Source organism: Paroedura picta, chromosome 12 (assembly GCF_049243985.1).
Source record: "Paroedura picta isolate Pp20150507F chromosome 12, Ppicta_v3.0, whole genome shotgun sequence".
NCBI classification, from domain to species: domain Eukaryota; kingdom Metazoa; phylum Chordata; class Lepidosauria; order Squamata; family Gekkonidae; genus Paroedura; species Paroedura picta.
Window position 1 is genome coordinate 22,334,815 of NC_135380.1, and position 14,165 is coordinate 22,348,979.

Sequence of the window (14,165 nt, forward strand, 5' to 3'; positions counted from 1 at the left end):
CCAACCTTTCTTCATACGTTTTGGTCTCCAAACCTCTCACCATCTTTTTTGCCCTCCTCTGGACACGCTCCAGTTTGTCTACATCCCTCTTCAACTGGGGTGCCCAAAACTGAACACAGTACTGCAAGTGAGGCCGAACCAGAGCAGAGTAAAGTGGTACCATCACCTCCCATGGACACGATACTCGGTTTGATACAGCCCAAAACCCCATTTGCCTTTTTAGCCACCGAGTCACACTGCTGACTCATGCTCCATGTATGGTCTACTAAGACTCCTAGATCCTTTTTGCACACGCTACTGCCATCCCTATCTCATCCGCTGCATCCCTGGCCCTCAGCTGTCAGGGGATCCAGCAACCTTGGACAGTCCAGAGCCCCAGACAGCACAAAACAAATGATTTCTTTTTGCAAATATATTTTATGCCTGAATCACCACCACTACCTATTTACATGATTTAATCCTCTTCTATCTTAGTCCTTTACATAATGTAGATAAATGGCATGTTCTCCAAGGTATCTTTATATGGGGCTCATGAACTGAATTGCATTAACAAGGCCAATTCATCATTTTGAAGATGCATTGGCTCCAGTCCTCCAGAAACGTCTCTTGAGACAGCCTCATCGCACACCTCCCACTCATTTCAGTGCGGGCTTTCCAGGGGACCATGCTTGAAAATAATTTTCTACAATACTGTTCCAGTTGTTTCTGAGTGAGGGCGTCTTTCCACCAGCCTCCAAAGCTCCTGAGTCGTTTTGCTGGCCTAGGTAGGAAAGGAACAAGCAGAAAGCTGAGATGGGGAATGTTTCCTAACAGGGAAGCTCATGTATACTAGACTGGGACCTTTCACGCCACCCCCCCAAACCTACTGCAAGAAGCAGAGTTGGTTCTTATGCCATTTTTCTCTACCTGAAGGAGTCTCAAAGCGGCTTACAATCACCTTCCCTTTCCCCTCCCCACAACAGACACCCTGTGAGGTAGGTGAGGCTGAGAGAGCCCTGATATTCCTGCTCAGACAAAACAGCTTTATCAGTACTATGGCGAGCCCAAGGTCACCCAGCTGGCTGCTGCATGTGGGGGAGCAGGGAGTCAAACCTGCTCACCAGATTAGAAGTCTGCACTCCTAACCACTACAACAAACAAAAGGTTTCCTCCCCTAATGCAGTATTAAGGGCTGCTGTGATATTAGCAACCAACAGACCAATCCTCTGCCTCTCCTATCCCCAACACCTGTTCTCACTGTTGAAGATTTAACTCTGTTGAAGATAAACCTGTTGGTTTCAAATATTTCTTTCCATGATTTATTTTCATTCTGCACTTCTATATGATGTTTCCCTCATTCCACTCTCCCACTGCAGCTCAAGGGAAGGAGGTTAGGCTGAGAGGGGGAATGCCCAGACTAAGACGTTGGTAAGTTTTGCAGCTGAGTGGAGGGGCATAGGGAGGGAGGGCTGGGGGCAAACTGGCCTAGGGCACAATGCAGCTGAGGGCATCTAGAGTATTCATTCACATTGCCTCAAGCTGGTAAACAAACCTGAGCTGCATCTCTGGCCATTTCACTCTCGATATGCTATTTGCAGCTGGACTGTCTTGTCCATGCAGGAAAAATCAACTGCAAACTATTGCTAATGTGCAACAGTCATGTGATATCCAATGCTGGAAGAGTACAGCCAAGTTAGCACTTTCAGGTAAGAGTCAAATAAGCATGTTTGCCGAGGAAGTCTAGTGAAGCAGCATGTGTGGTTATGAATTAATCAACCTTAAGTACTGCATTGTGTCAATAATAATGCTTGCAAATGTGGCTATTGACATCTGTGAGGAGGAAAGACGAGTGGGGGGCCTTAAAATTCTGTTTTGTACTCAGCTATCTCTTTTGCAGCTTTGGTGAATCTGGGATTTGAACTCATGTCTTCCCAGTCCTAGTTTGTTGCTCTTACTACTATACCCAGCCAGCTCTTTGAGAGACATTCCCAGCATTGGTGGCCCTTCCCTCTGCACAGGCCCATCAGACGCTCTCAGCCAGCTGAAGGGGAAAGCCAGGCCCTGTTTCTCATTGCAAGATGAACTTGCCCCTTAGGCTGAGCCGCCTGTGCCTTCAGGAAGACTGTTCCTTCTTTGTAATATTTGTTTTAACCTGTCAGTGAGTTTTTCTCTTCCCCCATATAAATGGGGTCTGGATTCAATCAAGACTGTGGTCCGAGCATATTTGGTTTGGGAGGGTTATTTTGGCGGGGACGGGGCAATGGAAAGAGTTTCACCAAATGTATCAGCTGGAGCCCCCATTAGCCTCTTGCAGATGGTTTTGTTCCATTTCAGACATCTTGTTAACTGGCACCTTAGTATAAATATACATGATAAAAAGGGCTTATACAGAGTAGCAAGGCTGCGCTCTCAGCACTTAGAAGGCCCCCAGATCCCAGCAAATGAGTGGTGAGTGATTAAGACTGATTGCAAGCTGTGGATCTTTCAGTTGATGCTAAAATTAAATTTCCACATTGGAATGGTCCAATTTCCTCTCGGGGCAGACTGTATTTCCAAACTGAGCAGAATAACTGCATTGCTTGGGCTGACCAAAAAAGCTCCATCTAATCCTGCAGACTGTTGCCAACAGCAGCTAGCAAGACACCTTCCCGGCATGCTCCTCATCTGCCCCTGTTATTCTTCCCCTGAATACGGAAGTTCTATTTCATTAGCATAGCTAGTAGGTTTCAGTCTTTTATTAAAACCATTTAAGCTCCTGCCTTCATGCTCTCAAGCATTGATATGGGGCAGAAAAAGTTCCAAAGGAAAAATTTCCAATGCTACCTTTTTTCCATGGAAAAATGTCTACTCCAGATGTGTAAATAGGCTGTTTATCTATAGTTGCTAAGACTGTTGTGCTGCAAATCTATCTTATTAGATGTTCTAAGGCAGGGGTAGTCAACCTGTGGTCCTCCAGATGTTCATGGACTACAATTCCCATGAGCCCCTGACAGCAAACGCCACAGGTTGACTACCCCTGTTCTAAGGTAGGATATGGAGCATGGTTGCCTGTACATGGTTCTGGCTTGTACATGGTGCATTTGACTTCATTTGCTAATATCATCTAAATTGGCTAACACTGTTTAAATATTTATATTATTTACCTACGTTTTCCAGGGGGGAAAAATTCGGGAAAACCCACATCACTGCTTTCAACCAAAATACAACTCCAACTGAACTTGACAGGGCAGTATGTGAGGCTCAATGAATTGCTGGGAGCCTTTTCAGCAGAGCCTTGTTGTCTCTTGGGCTACAGCATGCGAGGCAGGAAGCACCGGAACCTCTGCAGTAAATACCAGACAGGGGTGCAGATCTGAGGCCACTCCTTGTTCCATCCCAGATCAATTACCTTATGTCAAAGATGGGTGGTTCTGCCCCTTTATTTTGACTTCATTTCTTTTTAAGACGTAAAGTTGTAAATGAAAATGCAGTATATGAAACTATCACACAAATTAAAGAACAGAGAAATAGCAACAGTATGAGTTTACATGTTCTATATAACATCCAGGTTTTGTTTGATTTCCTAACCTGCATCTGAATGGAAGAAAGCAAGAAGCTTCTCAATTAAAAGGGAATAGCAATGTGGCATAGGCCAATGTGGCATAGGCCATAGGCCAACGTGGCGTAGGCCATTGGTTACACTGTTCCTCAGCTTTTCCCCTTTAAACCGCAGAACAATTACCCTGTTTTTCTCCCCCATCTCAAAAGATAGGCAGGACGTGGGTGACTTGTCTGTGTGGACACTCCCTCCACTGCTATTTTGGGAAAGAGGGAAAGTGCATTGAGAAAGTGCATTGAAAGCATATTATCAAATAAGTGCAGAATACTGGATGAGGGAATGGAGCAGCGGTGAGGTGACAACAACCAGCAAGTAGCAGGGGAATGAGGGGTGTGGCTGCTATTCCTGTCCATCCTCACCCCTTTTGGTGACGCTGCCATGGCCTTGCCATGGCCTTGTTTAGAAACAGCCTAATGGAGTTTTTGCAAGTGCTTGGAAAGGCACTTCTACTTGGACAGATCTTGAACTGGCAGCCTGAGGAATTGAGCCTGTGCAACATCACCGAACACTGACCACAGGAAGGAACTGCAGTGGGATCAGCTAGGTGAGCAATCAAAGCAATAGGTCAGAGCAGATCATGTTGTACACTCTGACTTCTATAAAGGCTTCTAGTCCAGGCTTTCTTTTGGGGTAGCACAACTAAGAACATTGTTTTTTGGGGGAGTAGGGATGTACAAAATATCCTTTCTCTCTCTTTTTGAATATGCTGGCATCACATACTGTTTCATTTTGCAAATTTTAATTGTTGGTATTACATATTTGGGAGGGATTTTATACCCTCTTATTAATCTTAACAGCAATATTGTCACCTCATATTACACATTTATAGCTTCTGTTACATGCCCCTTACGTGTGTGTATACATATGCACGATTAACACAAAGTAACATTAAAATTATATAAGGTTAACTAGAAAAATTCAGCCCTTGGAAACGAAAACAGTATGAAAACAAAGATTCACAGAGTTGAATTATATAAGGAAGGAAAACAGCCTCACTAAATGAATATCTGTATACCAATTAATGCCTCCACCAGATAAAATGACCTTTACCAATCGATTGACTGAAATATCAATTAATTAGTCATGTGTGTTTCCTAGTGAAATCTTTGTTTTTTAAGCTGAAATAAATTGAATGACATTAGGAAAACATTAGCAATAAACCTTACCACATGAGGCAATTCATGTTGAATGATCCCTGCCATCAGAACACCTGTATAAAACATAATAGTGTCATTTTTTAAATTTGTGTATGTGTGTGTGTGTATATATATATATGATATCATCTTTTATGGCACATAAAACATTAAAATTTATTTGTATTTAAAACATTTTAAGCTGCTTTTCCATCTACTAAGAATCTCTAAAACAGAGAACAATAAAACATTAAAATACATATCTAAAAATAATAGTAAACAGATAATCACATAAACTGAAAGGTCGATAAGATTAACAATGGAACAGCCAAAATAGAACAGACTTCACCCGCTGGCAGAAAGCAATGACTGGGGAGGAGGGCAGACAAATTACCCCAGGAAAGGAATTCAATAATTTTGGTCCCACAACCCAGAAGACCCTTTATCAGACTACCACCTATCTAACCTTGGATGGCGGGGCATGAAAGCAGGACCTCCAAAGGTTATTGCAATGATCAGGTAGGTTCATACAGAAATAGGCAGTTCTAAGGTATACAACTCACCCCAGTCAATATAGAGCTTTAAAGCTCAATCCCAGAACCTTAAAGTGGGACAGACACAAACTGGGAGTCACTGTAGATGGAATAATTGGGGTGATATAATCCCTACAACCCTCTTCAGAATTCTGGCTTCAGCCTTCTGTCCCAACTTTACTTCTGGACACTCTTCAAAAGCAGCTCCATTTAGAGCTTATTGCAGTAGATTTTACCAGATAGTGAACTACGGAGGCAAGATCGTTTTTCCCAGGAAAGGCTGCAGATGACTCCTCAGCTGAATCTGGTAAAAGGCAATCCTGACCACAGACCTGGACCCAGCTGGAGCTCGGAGCTATTGATTTTCTTCTTTAGGGGGAGTGCAAGCTCATCCCAGACAGCAGACACCTCAATTTCGGGCCAGTCCTTCTTCTCACTAGTTTCAGTTTATTAGCCATCTTCCAACCTTCTGTATTTAATGGTGTGTGATGGCAGTTTGGGAACCTGAGGACTATGATATCCTCTTACATAATGTCAGGATTTATGAGTTTATCTGAATATACATCATGGTGAAACTTATACCTCTTGGAGGTTGTATTAAAGGTTGTATGGCGATGCCAGATGCAGTCTCTGAAGTGTCATCACAAATATATCGTGTTTCAGGTTAAGTAGTGAATCAAAGACAGCATTTATTGTTAATCCGTCACAGTTACAAAATTAGGAAAGTACAGATGGCTTGAGTAAATACCAAGTGGGAAGTTTTAAGGTTTTTAGAACAGGAAGAGCAATGAATGCGAAACTGGTTCTTCTATGCAGTGTAAACACTTCCCGTGTCTGAGCCGTTATCATGCTCAGTTGTGACATATTTTACCAACTTTGATCTCAATACAGGCCTTAGTTGGTACCAGGAAGATCTTGTCGCATGGTAAGTGCTTTTGAATATTTTGTAAAGCTCCTTTGATTAGTGGCTTATTGATTTTAGCTCATATATTTGTTTAATACTGTTAGCAAAACTAAGGAAGGACTCCGGTAGTCCAAAACGGCATGGTCGGCGTGTTCGTCTTTCTGTTTGGTTTTTTGCCATTTTAGTTGACCAAGTGCCTTTTTCCATGCTAATATTGTTTATTAGGGACCAAGCCCTATGAAGATAGGTTGAGGGACTTGGGAATGTTCAGCCTGGAGAAAAGGCGGTTGAGAGGGGACATGATAGCCCTCTTTAAGTATTTGAAAGGTTGTCACTTGGAGGAGGGCAGGATGCTGTTCCCATTGGCTGCAGAGGAGAGGACATGCAGTAATGGGTTTAAACTACAAGTACAACGATATAGGCTAGATATCAGGAAAACTTTTCGCAGTCAAGAGTAGTTCAGCAGTGGAATAGGCTGCCTAAGGAGGTGGTGAGCTCCCCCTCACTGGCAGTCTTCAAGCAAAGATTGGATACACACTTTTCTTGGATGCTTTAGGATGCTTAAGGCTGATCCAGTGTTGAGCAGGGGGTTGGACTAGATGGCCTGTATGGCCCCTTCCAACTCTATGATTTTATGATTCTATGATTCTATGTATACGTACTGATACAAGACAAGAAGATTATATCACCATCTCATACGAGACTGAAATATTCTTTTTGGTGCCATTCCATGGTTTCTCTTTGTCAGTTAACCTCCCAGTGGGACATGGAGACCTCCTGGAATTCTGACTGATCTCTAGAGATCAGGGATCAGTTCCCCTGGAACAGTGGTTCTCAGCCTGGGGGTGGGTCGAACAACCCTTTCACAGGGGTCGCAGCAGGGCAAGCAGCTTGGCTGGAGCGGTGTCATCTACACAACAGCCTTGCAGAGTAGATGGAGATAGAGCATTCGTCTGCCTGGAGCAGAAAAGAGTGAGATCGGCATGGTGGGACAAGAGGCAGAACTGAACTGAAAAACCGCATGGGAAAAACCAATTTATATACACTCATCATGAACAATGGATCTTCACGCAATTGGTCAGTTTCGGTTTACTTTCTGTGAAAGAACACTTGCATCATTTTATGGTTGGGGGTCACCCCAACATGAGGAACTGTATTAAAGGGCCGCGGCATTAGGAAGGTTGAGAACCACTGCCCTGGAGAAATCGGCTGTTTTGGAGGATGGACTCTATGACACACTCTGCTGTGATCCCACCTCTCCACAGAACTGACCCCCTCAGTGTCCAAAATCTCCAGCTATTTCACAACCCAGAGTTGTCAGCCTTAATGAAGGATGCCTATTGGATCAGTTCACTTCAGAAACAAAACCAGTTACTTTGGAATTCCAAAATATAGGAAGAAATCTGAATGAGGGGAAAGTATTAAAATGTGCTGCCTCTTCGGGATTCCCCCCCCCTTTGTTTGAGCGTTTCCTTCATTAGATCCTGAATGATCCAACAGTTAGTGAATTACTGTCTAGAGAGTGCGGGGGGGGGGGGGACCCGCAAATAAAAGGTAAGGCCAGTGGATTTTTAAAGCAATCTTTCTGCAGCAAGTGCCTTGCCTTGCTACACAGGGACTGTCCGACTCTTCACTTGTTTCTCATTCTGCAAGAGGAATGGAGAGCAAAGAATAAGGAGAAAACGGCACTGAGGAAAAGCAGCCATCAAGGGTGCAGGGGGGGAAATGCCAAGCACCATCAAATCAACACAAAAACTGTTATTCTTTTCCCCACTAATCTGTTCAGCTACTTGCAATGTGCTACTCCTCTGAAGCAAGTATCAAAATTAGGAAACACTCCGCACAGCCCCCACCACCACCACCACCTTGCACAGCAAAACGTGCTGAGGCTCAGGAGACCACACATGTTCTGATTACAGTTTCACTCCCGAAACTCTCACAGGCCGATGTCGTCAACATCAATCTCCCTTTGAAAGACATCCTCATCTTCATAAATAAAAGCCACTTAAGGACTGGTGAGTTTCCCCTTTGTCAGCAGAGTTTACATTTTGCTCTTGCTCAGGCTATAACGTTCCCCCCCCCCCCCCAAGAAAGGGATCAGGCGCTTCCTCCATTTGTCTGTGTTTTCTTGCTTGCCGTTTTTGCTTCTGGTAGCATTTGCTGCTAAATGTAATCTCAGCAAATCTCCTAGATTAAGCTGTCTGGAATGAAACTATCAAGGGTGTGTTGCCCAGTCAGGCTTAAATTTAAGCCTGGGTCACATATGGAAGGGGGATTCACAGGTAATTGGGTAGAACATTTCTCTCTGCCGTGTTCTTTTGTTAAATGCAACGGAACACTAAAAGATGGCACCCCCCACATTTATGTCACCAGTCCAGCATTTTACCAATTAATTCCCCTTCACCAGATCTACATTTTTATTGGCTTTATGTGTAAACCACCCCGAGATGACCTGTCATGGGGGGGTATAGAAGTATGAACATAAACAAACAAACAAACTTGATAAAGCTCATTTTGTTTCCCTACCCATGGCATTTGAGCCCTGGATATGAGGTAGCTTTGGAACCTAAAGAGTTGTTGGGGTTTTTTGTACCCTACGTTTCCCTTCCTCTCCCCACAACGGACACACTCTCACCCTCACTTACCTCACAGTGTGTCTGTTGTGGGGAGAGGAAGTGAAATTAAATTGGCAAAAAAATGTGTGGATCTTTTTTCTCAATTTTATTGGCAGTTCCGTCATTCACACCCCATCCCTGTTTCCTACAGTTCTTATTTAAAGCCGACCATATCATCACAGGGAAATGACCCCATTACAGGAGAGCTTATGCTGGAGAGATATGCCTTATGGTTTGTTAATAAGTTTGGAGCTTTGCCAAAGTGATTTGTGTTAATTGTGATATTCAAAGCATTTATTCAGGTAGGTTGGATGAGGAGTCTTGGTATACATTATTGCCATACTTTACATATACAATACATGATTATTCTTTGTATATTCTTTATGATACTGTGTTATTGTAGATTATGAGGTGCAACCACTGATGAAGATATATAGAAAATGGGATACAATACCTGGGGCCCCGTTTTGGTTGCTGATATACTGGATACTAAGAGAATCAACCAATAAAATGGAGAAAAAAGATCCACACAATTTTTTGCCAATTTGATTTCACTTATTGATTACTGCAATTCTTGGTGAAATCAATGGCTTTCAAGATCTGACAAGATCAGCTATCCCGTGCTGCTTTCCTCCCGATCCTAGTCTTGACCACATTGGGGGGGGGGGTGTCGTCTGTTGATTGCATTGATCTGCACTATGTAATCCATGCTGGGCTTCAGTGCGAAAAGTGGCTGTAAATGTCAACGAATGAATAGCTCAAATCCTTAAACCTAGTCAGATCCTCTGGTCTAAGAGATTTGTTGCCACTGTAACAATTCACCTTGCTGTGCTGCTGGTTTCTCACTCTTGAGCTTTAGGGTTTTTGCCTTAGCTGTGCTTGCTTTAGCTGGCCAGCCCTGACTGTAGGGTCAGCAAGAGGCCTGAAGAAGAGGCCCTGCTTCTTTAATAGAGGCTTAATGGGATGTTATCTGCCAGGTCATGTTATTTACTTCTAGGCTGTGGAAAACTTCAGCTGTTCATTTCCACACAGTAAGCCCCTATTAAAGGGGCAGGACAATTCCTCTGGGTCAGTTGACACTTCTACCTGACAGAAAGCAGATTAGCCTTCTGACTTCAGCCTTGTGAAAGACAGAAAAGCACAACTGCATTTGGATGGGCAGGGAGCATGGTAAGCAGCTTTGCTTCTTCAGCGTCTGGGCCTTCCTTTACAAGCTACATAACTGTAGCTAGCCTTTTAGACAACCAGTGTTTGTAATATGTACCCCAGTAGTGAGGAGTGTTAGGAATAAGTAGCTCCTTTCTTTCTGTCCCCCTTTACATCTGCCTGGACTAAGAAGAAGTACAGTATCTGGCACAGAAAGGGCCGGCCCTGGCATAATATCTTGCGGTAAATGCTTTCACCTGTGCTAATAATAAAGCTTGGTCATAACGCCTGCTGTTTCAGCTGCTGGAGGATGTATTTGCATAAAGGCCCTTCCAAATGCTAACTTTTCAGGTGCTCTCATAGCAACTAAAAAGTTTACTGAGAGGTGTCTTTTGATAGAAGCAGAGTGCCCCATTTTGCTCCAGGTAGGGCAGGTAGGCAGGCAGCAAGGTATCCTTAACCTGGAAGAGCTGAACTGATCCTGCAAAATGGAGAACTCTCTCACACCGTATCTGACCTCCTTGGGTTGCCCCACTTGAAGTGAGGCCTGACCTCGCCACCCTCTGCAGCCAGACTGCCTCCTAGGCAGCTGTGCTAAGAGCCTTGAGTGATTGTGTTTAAAGTCTGCCAGACAGTAATATGAATTCAGCTCTTTGCAAGAGCTTGGCCAGCCTTCAAGGATATAAAAGCAACATTAATCCCATAAATAAATTTTGGTTGGAGTCTGGAGGCTAAGGTACAATGAAGGCTGGTTTTGTGTGTCCTGCCAGTGTTTCTGGTGGTATCTGAGGGCTGGATCATAGATAGCTCTCATTTGTAAGCAAGGCATCCCCTCTATTTCACATATGAAACTAGGGATGGACACATACACTTCTGCGAACCTGTGATGTCCCTGTTCTTATCCCAGGTCACCACCTGGCTGAACACACATCTATGCACAATCGTATGTTTGCTGAAGGTAGAATTGCCAGCTCTGGGTTGAGAAATACCTGGAAACTTTGGGGGTAGAATTGGGAGTGGGCAGGATGTGGGGTGGGGAGGGACCTCAGTGGAGTGTAATGCTATTGGAGTCCACCCTCCAAAGCAGCCATTTTCTTCAGGAGAACTTATCTCTGTCACCTGGAGATGAGCTATAATTCCAGTGGATTCCCAGGTCCCACCTGGGGGCTGGCATCCCTAGCTGAAGGTGTTTCACCTGCTGTACGTTGTGCTCATTTACTTTGTAATTACTTACAAAGTAAACATTTGTAAAATTTTAAAGTTTGTGAAAATTAAAAATTACTTTACATTAAAACATAAATAATTTTTAGTTATTTTGGTTCAGATGTGCTGGAAAATCGCAATTGTTCTACGATACGTTATCAGTAGTTAAGAATTAAGCTCAACAGTTATGAATGAAATTCTGCCTAGTATATGGTATTTTAAGGTTCATGAGCATGAATTCATATGCAGGTGCACCAAAGACAAGAGAAAGTTGCTTTCTGCTCAGAGTTGGAACTTCCACAGGTCCGGGAGAGGCCAATGAAACCTGAAGAATATGAACTCACAATATCAAAGCTTTATTTTTTTACTTTATTTATCCCCCCCTCCCAAATTTCCTCCCAGATGGAAACCCAAAGTAACTCACATAATTCTTCCGTTTTATGGCCACAACAATCTTGTAAAGCAGGGTAATCTGAAAGAAAATAATTGGACAACGATCAAACAAAAGTTAAGTGGCAACTTAAAGACTAATTACATTTGTTTCCTTATGAGTTTTTACAAGTCAGATATGTGAGGAGAAAATCATTGTGTGAATTCCTATAGGGAAAATGACAAAACGAGCAAGCAGTTGAGGCAGAGACAGGTTCTTATAAATTCTATCAGAAATATTTCCAGTATAATTCTATGTACAAGTTACTAGAGTCAAATTAGTCCTTACACATGGATGATGAAAGAAATCAGAGGTTACAGCCACTCTTGGGATTAAAAAAAAACAAAAAACGATTCAGTAGGTATGTAATCCAGCTGATAAGGAAGAAGATTTAAGAAAATTAACTGTTACCAATATAAGGTTATGGGATAATCAAATATGTTGGGAACAACCAGTTAAAGTTTCTAAAAAGTGGAACCTTTATAATTACCAGAAAATGTAGTTCATAAGGAAACCTAAATCTCTGTTTAAGCCAGGATGACAAATAGTGTATAATTCAGCATTTTTGAATGGGTATTCCCTTTAATTTTAATGGGAGGTAGGTTGGTAGAATAGAAATTTTCAGACTTGTAAGGGTATGTTCAGAGAAACAAAAAAGTTCCCTCACTGGTTTCTGAATATTGTGATTTCTTAGATATGTCAGATTTGAGTTAACTGATTATCTCATGCAACAAACGACACATTTGTTCAGTGTAGATAGTAGAAGAGCACATATTATGTTGGATGATGTGCATGTGGATTAGTATAGCTGATGTTTTTAGGTTCCATAATCGTATTGCCTGAGAGTATAGGGGGAGAGGTTAGCATCGACATCTTTTGCAGAATTTGATTCTTGAGTTTGTGTCACTGTTGGGGGGGGGGATATTGTTTTTGGTTAAGAAGCAGTTTTAGTTGTGTGTATGTAGGTATGGAAAGGCCACCCGTAAATGTCATAGGTGTGAAGAGATTTGAATTCTAGATCCTATTCTTACACTCTAACCGGACTGGCTCAAACTTATGAGAAAGTCTTCTACACATGCAACCATTAAATGAATGGGAACTGTGCAGCAGCATGTTATTAAAGGGATAATCAGACACACTGCCATACTTGACTTGGACTTGGATTCAAATGTCTCACTTTAGTCATTTATTAATCTGGTTTAACTGTACCCATGCTGAAGGAGGCCTAGAAGCACAGAATCCCTGGACAGTATGGCCTCTCCAGTTCTTCAGGAGAGTTAGCAGAATATCGTACTCCCCCCCCCCTCCACACACACACACACACCGATAAATACAATAAGAGATGAATCATGGAAAAAATTATTCCAACCAAAAAACAAGGGCTAGTTGAAAACGTTGGAAACAAACCACAGTTATAGGGGCTGTTCCCTCCCTAATTAAATAAAGCCTTTTTCCTAATAATTTTCTTTCTTTAAATTTCCTGTTTAACTGCTTCTGCCTAACGAAATTAATGTCTTTTTCAGCATGTGCTGACAGTATGTTGTTGACGAATCATTATTGTGGCTTGTTTAACTTAATGGCTTTCTTGACTGTGTGTGTGTTGCATTTCTGCAGAGTTCCACCAAATGTTTTGTCAGCGTGACCTCTCAACAGTTCCCAGAACAGAAGATTAGGGAGAGACTTCACAAGCAGCGTGGGCAGTGTGGGTCTAGGGCTTGAACCACGTCCCTTAAGGCAGCAGACCAGCTGAGTGAGGTACTCCAAACTGTCCAAGCATCGCCTCAATAGAAGTTACACCTTTTGATCAGACAAGATATTATGGACAGCATTCCTTTACTACTTCAATGGCCTTAGAGTAGCCAACAGGCCTGGAGCAAAAATGATCGTCTCCTTTTAACAGAAGTTTAAAACATACATGAGAGAAATGGAAAATTTTCACGGCATGGAAGTAAATAACATCAATCTCTGTTCAAAGGACACCATTTTTTTTTTACCTCGAGTCCAAGCTGCTGGGAACCCTGTCAGTCAAGTAAAATAGGCAAGATATCAAAAGGCCTATTGCATGGTGTGTGTGAGCATGTGTGTGTGTAGAACAAATTTCCATGAAAACCAATGTGATCTACTGGTTAGTGTACCAGTCTGGTATACCGGGGAAACCTACTACTTTCAAATTGCCACTCTTCCATGAGGCCTAATTTACCTCAGAATGTTGTTGCAAGGATTGGGGGAGGGGGGTAATACTTCTTTGAGTCCGTTGGAAAATGTTGACTTAAAAAAAAATTAAAACCTGGTTTCTAATGCTTACCTCACAAGATTTGTTGCAGTCTACCATATTTTCATGCACTGGCATGTCAATTTTTCAGAGCAGTGGTTATAAAGTTGCCTAATATTATTTATTTTGACAGAACAACTTATCCTTATTGGGCTGAAGAATTTAGAAAACACATAAACACCAGCAGTGGGGCATGACAAAGAATTGCCACCCAACTGGGCTGGTCCACACTGGAAGTCATTTGCAATACAATTCTGACATGGTAGAACCCCCTACATGTGGAACCAGTTTTGTCCAGCAGCTATGCAGTTTATCTTAGTCCTGAGTCAGGGTTGCCAACAGCTAGATTTCC

The 14,165-nt window shown here is 42.6% G+C and overlaps 1 long non-coding RNA gene across 1 annotated transcript; it reads right to left on the bottom strand.

Annotated features, from left to right (window-relative positions):
- Positions 1 to 434: 434 nt before the first annotated feature.
- LOC143821688 (uncharacterized) lies at positions 435 to 13,675 on the bottom strand. Its single transcript, XR_013225870.1, has 4 exons — positions 13,536 to 13,675; positions 11,536 to 11,583; positions 4,744 to 4,787; positions 435 to 760 (listed from the first exon to the last, which is right to left on the bottom strand). It is a non-coding gene; the product is annotated as an uncharacterized LOC143821688 (long non-coding RNA).
- Between the last annotated feature and the right edge of the window lie 490 nt (positions 13,676 to 14,165).